Source organism: Lycium barbarum, chromosome 11 (assembly GCF_019175385.1).
Source record: "Lycium barbarum isolate Lr01 chromosome 11, ASM1917538v2, whole genome shotgun sequence".
Lineage (NCBI taxonomy): Eukaryota > Viridiplantae > Streptophyta > Magnoliopsida > Solanales > Solanaceae > Lycium > Lycium barbarum.
Window position 1 is genome coordinate 29,921,362 of NC_083347.1, and position 8,824 is coordinate 29,930,185.

The 8,824-nt window shown below is 39.6% G+C and overlaps 1 pseudogene; it reads right to left on the reverse strand.

The window, feature by feature from the left end:
• Nucleotides 1-2,539: 2,539 nt before the first annotated feature.
• Nucleotides 2,540-6,329, reverse strand: LOC132618736 (organic cation/carnitine transporter 7-like; annotated as a pseudogene).
• Nucleotides 6,330-8,824: the final 2,495 nt, after the last annotated feature.

The following is an 8,824-nucleotide window of genomic DNA, read 5'->3' on the forward strand; positions in this document are numbered from 1 at the left end:
GACCTTTTCTTTCTTACCCGTTACCCCTAAATAGAAGAATTTATTTCTTATTTTAAATATACTTGGCGTTTCTTTTTATAAAAAAATGTTAGACAACCATGAATAGTATAGGGTTTTCTACATTTTCATTGACAGGTTTTTGTGATCAGATTTTTCTTTTCCTTTTCGGTATTAATGTCTTACTTTTTTTTTTCTCTCTCGATCAATTTATACTTTAGTCTATTTACGAGTAAATTCCACTTAATTCCCTTACTCCTCTAATGGGTAGAGAAACCATGAGCTAATTTCTCTTGACATTTTCTTAACAATTTAAAATCACGTTCATAATTTGAAACTGTGGATAAAATATTGAACTTTTTCCTTTGTAAAACATATAAAAATATGTATGCTAGCTCCTATTATGAGTACAGTATTATTATTCTGCTGTGAAATGTGCACAATAAAAATGCTACAAATGATCAATATGGTACACGCGTAAATTCAGCAACAATCGCCAACTTAATTTTGTGACAAGGAAATCTTTCTTGCTCCAAAAGTATTTTTGAGAAAATGGAAAAGGGCAAGTAGTATTAGGAAGTCTTAGTTGATATGTTAATAAAAATATCCTACATGTCCTTGGCTTAAAATCAAGAAAAACACTTGTATGTTTAAGAAAAATCGCCCTTGTTGCCAATCTCTGAAAGAATGAAAACAAAATTACGTCAAGGTTTTATTTTATATGTACACTGAATCTACTAATGACCTTCCAATCCATCATTTTCTAGTGCAATTTTAGTCAAACCCGCCTACAAATCTTGAATCACAATTCACAACCATGTACATTTCAACGAAGTGGCGTGCACAGTATGTACAAGGTGTGGGTGGGAAATCAAAAGAGTGTTATTTCTTTTGTGGGTGTAGTGGTCTTAGGAGTATTTATACTCGTTACTACACAGTGTAAAATTCCTTACTATAGTGATATCAGCTGCTCCTCTTGGCCGTGGTTTTTTCCCTTATTCAGAAGGGTTTCCACGTAAAATCTTGGTGTCATTATTGCTGCATTTTATTCTTGATGATTTAACCATAACTTAGTGTTCCGCGTTTATCACTAATACCGTGAATATTATTTTTGCGGGTCTATTTTATTCCCAACAAGTGGTATCAAAGCCAAGGTTCTGTCTGAGTATGCTCTGTGGTTGCAGCACAGTCTGAACTTCCACATCAGAAAAGAATTACTTTGGTATTCGAATAAAATAGTATTTGTATTTGTGATAAATGATGGAAGCCAACACTAGTAGAATGGTTACTTTGAGTGGCGTAAATTATGTCATTTGGAAGGGCAAAATGGAAGATTTGCTCTATGTCAAGAATTTTCATCAACCTGTCTTTGCCAATAAAAAGCCTGATAATAAATCAGATGAAGAGTGGAATTTGTTGCACCGGCAGGTTTGCGGCTTTATTAGACAGTGGGTTGACGATAATGTGTTGAACTATATTTCTGGGGAGACACATGCTCGGACCCTATGGAAGCATCTTGAAAGTTTGTATGCTCGAAAAACTCGTACCAACAAGATGTATGCAATGGTATGCACTCGACCAGATATTGCTCATGCAGTCGGTGTTGTTAGCAGATTTCTCGAAAATCCAGGGAAAGAGCATTGGGAAGCTATGAAGTGGATACTCAGGTATCTAAGAGGAAGCTCAGGGGGAGCTATACCATGGCAGTCGAAGTTGCAGAAGTGTGTCGCACTATCAGATATGCTGACCAAGGTGGTACCGAGAGACAAGTTCGAATCGTGCAAAGAACTTGTCGGCATGCACTCAAATTAGAAACCAGTGTACCCTCCTTCAGGTGAATGGGACTGAAGGGGGAGATTTGTGGGGTCCAGTCCTCTATCCCATATTTTAAGAAAGGAAGATTTTTCTTCCTTTGACAAAATCACATTGGTAGCAATTGTGGAATTGGCCAACAAGTCAATTCTTTTGTTCACATAGCCGTGATGTAAGCGCTTAGCTCATCATAGTCGTGATGTAAGCGCTTACCTCATCATAGGAAATTCATTCCTATAAATAGGCGGCTTATGGTTCATTTGTATTATCACCAAGATCATTTGCTATACACACCTAAATCTCAGACAATACATCTGAGTGAGAGCAAAGTGAGGTGTTCCATAGACTGTGAGAAAATAGTCTGTGAAGAAAAATAGAGTGTGAGTGATATTGTCGTAAGGTGGGAAATCAAAAGAGTGTTATTTCTTTTGTGGGTGTAGTGGTCTTAGGAGTATTTATACTCGTTACTACACAGTGTAAAATTCCTTACTATAGTGATATCAGCTGCTCCTCTTGGCCGTGGTTTTTTCCCTTATTCAGAAGGGTTTCCACGTAAAATCTTGGTGTCATTATTGCTGCATTTTATTCTTGATGATTTAACCATAACTTAGTGTTCCGCGTTTATCACTAATACCGTGAATATTATTTTTGCGGGTCTATTTTATTCCCAACACAAGGCACGTTGACAACTACTACTCTTTTGCAAGTTGGTTATTTGAATAATAGAGCATCAGACAAGCAACAAAGTAATTGAAAATGATACCAACCTATTTACATTTCTTTTCCTCTGCAATTTTGAGAGAAAACTTCAATACAAGTAAAATGAAAGTCCAAACTTTAGACAACAAGAGTATCCATTAGTTCCCTACCCTTTGTCTCTTGTGAGAAGAGCATAGCACTGGCTGCTGATAAAACTAGAATTACTTCAAAGGATATGATTGCAGCCATTTGATGGCACCCTCTTACCAATTGCACGGCAATGATAGGAGAAATCATGGCCCCTATTTTTCCCACAGAAGTTGCAACTCCATAACCGGTAGCCCTTACAGACGTCGGATATATCTGCATAGAAGACATTAAAATGACAAACTGAAGTCTCTAGAGGAGGTTTTAAGCAGCGTTTGCTTCTAATGAGCCAATAGACCCCTCAAAATTCAGCATAACTTTAGCAGTTGACAATTAAAGCTGCATCCCGGAAGGTTTTCTCTACACTAAAATCAGAAAACCGGCCAAGAATGGAACCTCTCGATCAGATCACCAAAGTGGCAGAATCAACATGTGTAGTAGTTGACAACATGTAGTAGACTCTCCAAACAAAGCCTATGGCATCATATACTGCATTGTTATGTTTGTGGGACTGAGGTAAGGACTAGTTCCTATGAACTACTGGGTTTAGGGTCTTTCCTATAGATGCATGGTTTTCCTTCATAACTATGTATCCTTGTAAAAGCATCTTTAATTGAGAATTAAGAGTTGGTGACGATCGTGGTTTTCTTCCCCTTAAGGGTTTCCGCATTAAAATTGTGCGGTCTTCTTTTTTGTTATCATTTCTTAATTCATGTCGTCTCATAACACAATTCCTATACCCGTCAGCCAACAGAAAATTGGCGAAGAGGCCACAAAAGAGTTCATGAGAAGATGTCACAAAATGAGGCCTTTACATCATATTTTTTTTCTTCACTGATTAAGAAGCAGAAAATACAAATGATTTACATGAACTAGATCCATTACAATTAATATTATTTCAACCTCATTACGAGTGCTAAACTGACCTATTTAGAACTCCATCCGATTTTCAAAGTAGAAGTGTAGAACTCTCCTCTAGTTCAACAAGAGCGTTCTACAAAATAACTAACAAGAAGAAGAGAGCAGCAATCCTCATTTGCTAACATTTTCTCTCGTTTTTCTAAGTCAATACTTGCATTTGACTTAAGACTGAGGTGGTTCCAAACAGACACCAATTGATACGTTAGAGGCCTAAGAATGTCTGGAAAGTTTTTAGCTTCTTCAAGAAAATGAAACACAATCTTGATATCTTGAAGTCAACTTTCTTATATATGCATTATGACATAATCTTGATACCTTGAAGTCGATTTTCATATATATATATATATATATATGCATTAAGTGTGACTGGATGGAAATGGGAATGAGTAATTTTTTTTATTGACCGAGAAATTCGTCCGGAGCTGACCCTTAGGGACGACCCCAGCCTTTGAAACTCGAGGATGATGGGTCCGTCCCTCTACCCTTCTCCACTTAAGTACCAGAGTAAGTTCACTTGGCATGGGGGTTGAACGTGTAACCTAAGACACAAGTCCCTCAACCTTTGCCAATGCCAATTGAACTAACCCTTGGGGTCAATGGGAATGAGTTTTCATGTCTAGAAATTGCATGATGACAAGGAATTAACGGTTACCTCTCGACTATAGACACCCGCAATGACGAAGCTTCCTATGATGAAAGTACGAGCACCAAATAGCAAGGCGGTAGTCAAAGCAGGCAGTTGAGGTGCAAGCAGTGGTAAAAGGAATAGGAAATATAAAGCATACATAAGTGCCATAGTCAATTTCCGACCAGCTTTCTCGACCAACATAGCTGATAAAATAACTCCAGGGATCTCTGAGAAACCAAATAGGGTAACATAGATTTCACAACTTGTTATTGAATCAATGTTACGTGAAAAAAATCATTTATGATTAGTTGAGACGAATACGACAAAAGTAAAGGAAATTTGTTTTACCTGCAAGACTAGTGATGAGCACATTTATATAAAGGCTCTGATCATCGTTCGTGTGCAAAGCAATTGACGAGTGTTGACATCGTCCACTGCTAAACAGAGATGTCAGCAATATAAGGCCGTAATATGAGAAGGAATTTCCAGTAAAAACCGCCCATACGAGGAGGGTATTTCTACATAATGCGGGGGACAAAAGGACGAGTAAGGATGAGAAGCCTGATGAGATTTTGTTTTTTTCCAGGAGAAAGTAATTCCTCAGTAAGTTGAGAGGAGACAAGCTTTCTAGGGGGAAGTTGCGTCTTATTGACCACAGCTATTTTCCTCAAAATATCACAGGCGTCTCTTGTTCTACCTACGGCACACAAATATCTAGGAGATTCTACTGTAAATACAAATAATAGAAGTGCTGCAAATGATGGTATAGATGATAAAGCCAGTAACCACCTCCAGCCTATTCTTGGCATAAGCATCTGCAGCATAAACAATGAGAATGCGATAAGTTTTCCAATGTTCGTGAAGCATATTTTGAGATTATGGCAGAGTTTCTATAACAAGTAACGCCCATTATTGTTTCGTCTACATGCTACTATCTGAGAGATCAATAATGCTGTCATACTTAATTGAGATCACACGATCCTAAAGGTCAGAACCAAAACAAATGCTTACAGCACGGATAATGGATAGTAAATTGTGCTGGCTAAGGTATGTCACTAGTCCAACATGCTTGCAGAGAAGAATTGCTCACGAGTTCCGTTCCTCCAACTGTTAAAGTTTTTCGATGTGGAAATAGATGATTATCACATAAATGCAGACGGTACTATTTGGAGGCACGATATAATGGAAGATCAACAAGTAAGAAGACATCAAGAAAAGCTAATTGACACAACTAAAAATTAAGTTAGAAAAGGCTAGAAGATAATTCCAAATTCTGCTAATCCGAGCACTGCACAAAACACCAGTTATTCTAGATAGCAAGGTACGTGCGGATTTAAGCTAAATTACGTGCGGATTTAAGCTAAATTACAGACCAAATAAGCAAAAGAAAAGGTACCAATGCTAATAAGGACTCAAGTATTGTTCCAATTGTCCAAAAACCTGTATTGATAATCGTCCACACGCCCCTGTTTTGTGAAGGTACAAATTCAAAAAACCAAGATCCATATACAGCTCGTCCACCTATTCCAAAACCAACCATCGTACGCAGAGCTAGCAACTAACTATAATTAGGAGCAAACGCACTGAGTGCTGCAGATAATGCAGTCACTATTGGCAACAAAAAACGACAGTAGTCATAAGGCTTTCTTGACTAGGAGAAAGTTCCCATTGGGACCTTAAAGCAGGTCCTATAAAAGACAGAATTTGAGTCTCAGCTGCTTCTGCAATAAAACCAAGACCAGCATAACACATCGCCATAAACTGGAATTTGCCAAATCCGATTGATGCGAGTGCTTCTTCCAATGTGTACAGGGTGCCATCCTCCTCCTGTTGCTGTGCCATCTCCGGGCTCTTTTTTTTTGTTTTTTAAACCTTCAAACCGAGTCACAGACTTTATAACCACTTGAGAATAAGCTTCTAAAAGGGGGGCTATGCCTGACCTTTTACTACAAGGATTGAACTTGGATAACCAAGTTTAGAAAGCTAAAAAGCTAACATAAAAAATGATTACAAAGTGGCTATAAAGCTGAAAATTCAAGCTGGTTCGTGCATGATTTAAACTGCACACTGTTTGATGCTATTGATAACCCCACTGATGAGACACCTACATGCGCCTGCCTCATGTAGTTCCAAAATAACTATGGAAACAGCAAAAACGTGAGATGCTCAATATTTTGAACAAAAATGAATTTATGACAAAATTATTCTTTAACTATTGAAAATATAGTATTTTTACCCTCCATTATACTCTCTCCGTTCCAATTAAGCGTTTTACTTTACTTTTTTTCTGTCCAAAAAAGAGATCCTCTTTCTATATTTAATAAGTTACAATTCAAATATCTTATATGGCAAATCTATAACCACAAGATTTAAATGACATTTTAATAAATTACACACATCTTTAATTTATAGCTATAAGGTTTAAAAGTACCTTTTTATTTTTTAAACTTTGTGTCTGATAAAATTAAAACATTTAAATTGGGACGAGGGGAATATTTTGGTATCAAAAATATATTCGTTGTCTAAAAATTGCACCTCTTCTATCCTTACTTTCTAACGGTTGAATTTTAAACCCTAATTTTATCTAATGGATGATTTTGATGCACATTTTTTTCTTCTTTGTGTATACGGTAAAAACCGGATATGAGGCAAACCGGTGGAACGAGGAACCGGCGGAAGAAAGGAATGAGAATGTGCCGGATACTATTCGCCCTTGACCGGGGTAACGTTTGGACCGGAGCTAAGCGAGGGCACCGACTGATTTGCCTTCTTCGTCATTGAAACGACCAAGTCCGGTGACCCGAGCATTCGTGGCCGTTGGTCCGTGTGGCCGTTTCATGCGAGCCACGCGCCAGTAGTGTCCTGTCATGGTCAACTACTCACCATGCGTGTGTCAGACGGCGCCGTTAGTCTAATCCCACCAAATCCGTTCAGAGCTGTCCTTATTACTATTATTTTATTAATTCACATTGTATGAAACCCATGGAGGTCACGCTATAAATAGAGCACATCCCCCTCCTTTGTAAGGGTTGGCTCCTTTACTTTCTAAGAACATTTGCAATAAGAAAGGTCCATATTTACGATCTCTCTATAAATATCTGATTCGGCCGAGATCATTTGTTTCCATTTTATTGTGTATCTTCCATCAAGTGTCCCACATTGTTTATAAACGTTTATACTCATAGCTAATTGTCATCATTAGCTGTTTTATTGAAGAACTCTCATATACATATTTTCTCTATCCAACACACATCAAGACCCAAGCACATATCCTATACCTATTTACAAATTTAATTGATTATCTGATTTCGGGGTAAACAGTTTGGCTAGGATAATAGTGGTCTTTGGTCTTGATTTTTACCATATTCATCAAAACCAAAAGCATCTCCTGCCCGTCTCTGCGAAAACGGACTAAATGGCCGACATCGAACAATCTGGCCATGTCAACAACACCGAGATTGTGGCAGAAAATGAAGGCAGCGGACTACGGGGATTGCCAAATCCCGCTGACCCGAACCTCGTCGATTCGAGGGAAGGGCTCAACCGGCAAAACACCGTGGACCAGGAGAATGCCGCCCCACCGGCCACTGATCCTCTAAATACTTACAATTCCGTTACACTGTCACGGACCCGGGGCCGGAGAGAACCGGACGCACCAAACGACGGTGTTAACTTACGTTAAATTTTTGAAATGTTGCAGGAACAAAGAGCGGCAATCGCCGAGCAAGGAATAGCAATTGCCCAGCTGCAGAGCGGAAAAGGTGAAGCAGAGCCGGAAAAAGCAAAGGGTACTGCCGAAACCGGAAGAAACGAGGCACGAATGGTTTTGAGCGACGGCTCCGGAGCCGGCTCCTCTACCGAGGTTCTAAAGATGCTCGAAACTTTGGCGAAACGGGTAGACTCAACCGAAAAGAGGGTCGAGACATACAATTCTTGGGTGGACCAGATACCGGGGGCTCCACCTTTGCTGAAGGGGCCGAATTCAAAAAGGTACATCCAAAGGCCTTTTCCTCCGAGCGTAGCCCCGAAACTGATCCCGAAGAGGTTCAAAATGCCCGATATACAGAAGTATGACGGCACAACGGACCCGCACGTGCACGTGACCTCATATACCTGTGGCATAAAGGGCAATGATATGGAGGAAGATGAGATTGAGTCAGTATTGTTGAAAAAATTTGGGGAAACTCTGTCGAAGGGAGCGTTGACGTGGTATGACCACCTACCCGAGCATTCGATCACTTCTTTCGAAATGCTCGCCGATGCCTTCGTAAAGGCTTATGCCAGTGCCAAAAAGGTGCAAGCCCGCAAGGCCGACATCTTCCGAATAACCCAAAGGGACGATGAGTTACTGCGGGAGTTCGTCAACCGGTTCCAGAGGGAACGGATGGAACTCCCCCCGGTTCCGGAAGAATGGGCCGCACAAGCTTTCACAAAGGGGCTCAATATGCTAAGTTCAACTGCTTCGGCCAAATTAAAAGAAAATTTGCTGGAATACGAGGCCGTGACATGGGACGATGTCCATAATCGGTATGAATCGAAGATTCGGGTGGAGGATGATCAGTTCGAGCTCCCTCCGGTCCAGTTAAAAATGGATAGAAGTTTTGAAAAACCGAGGAAGGG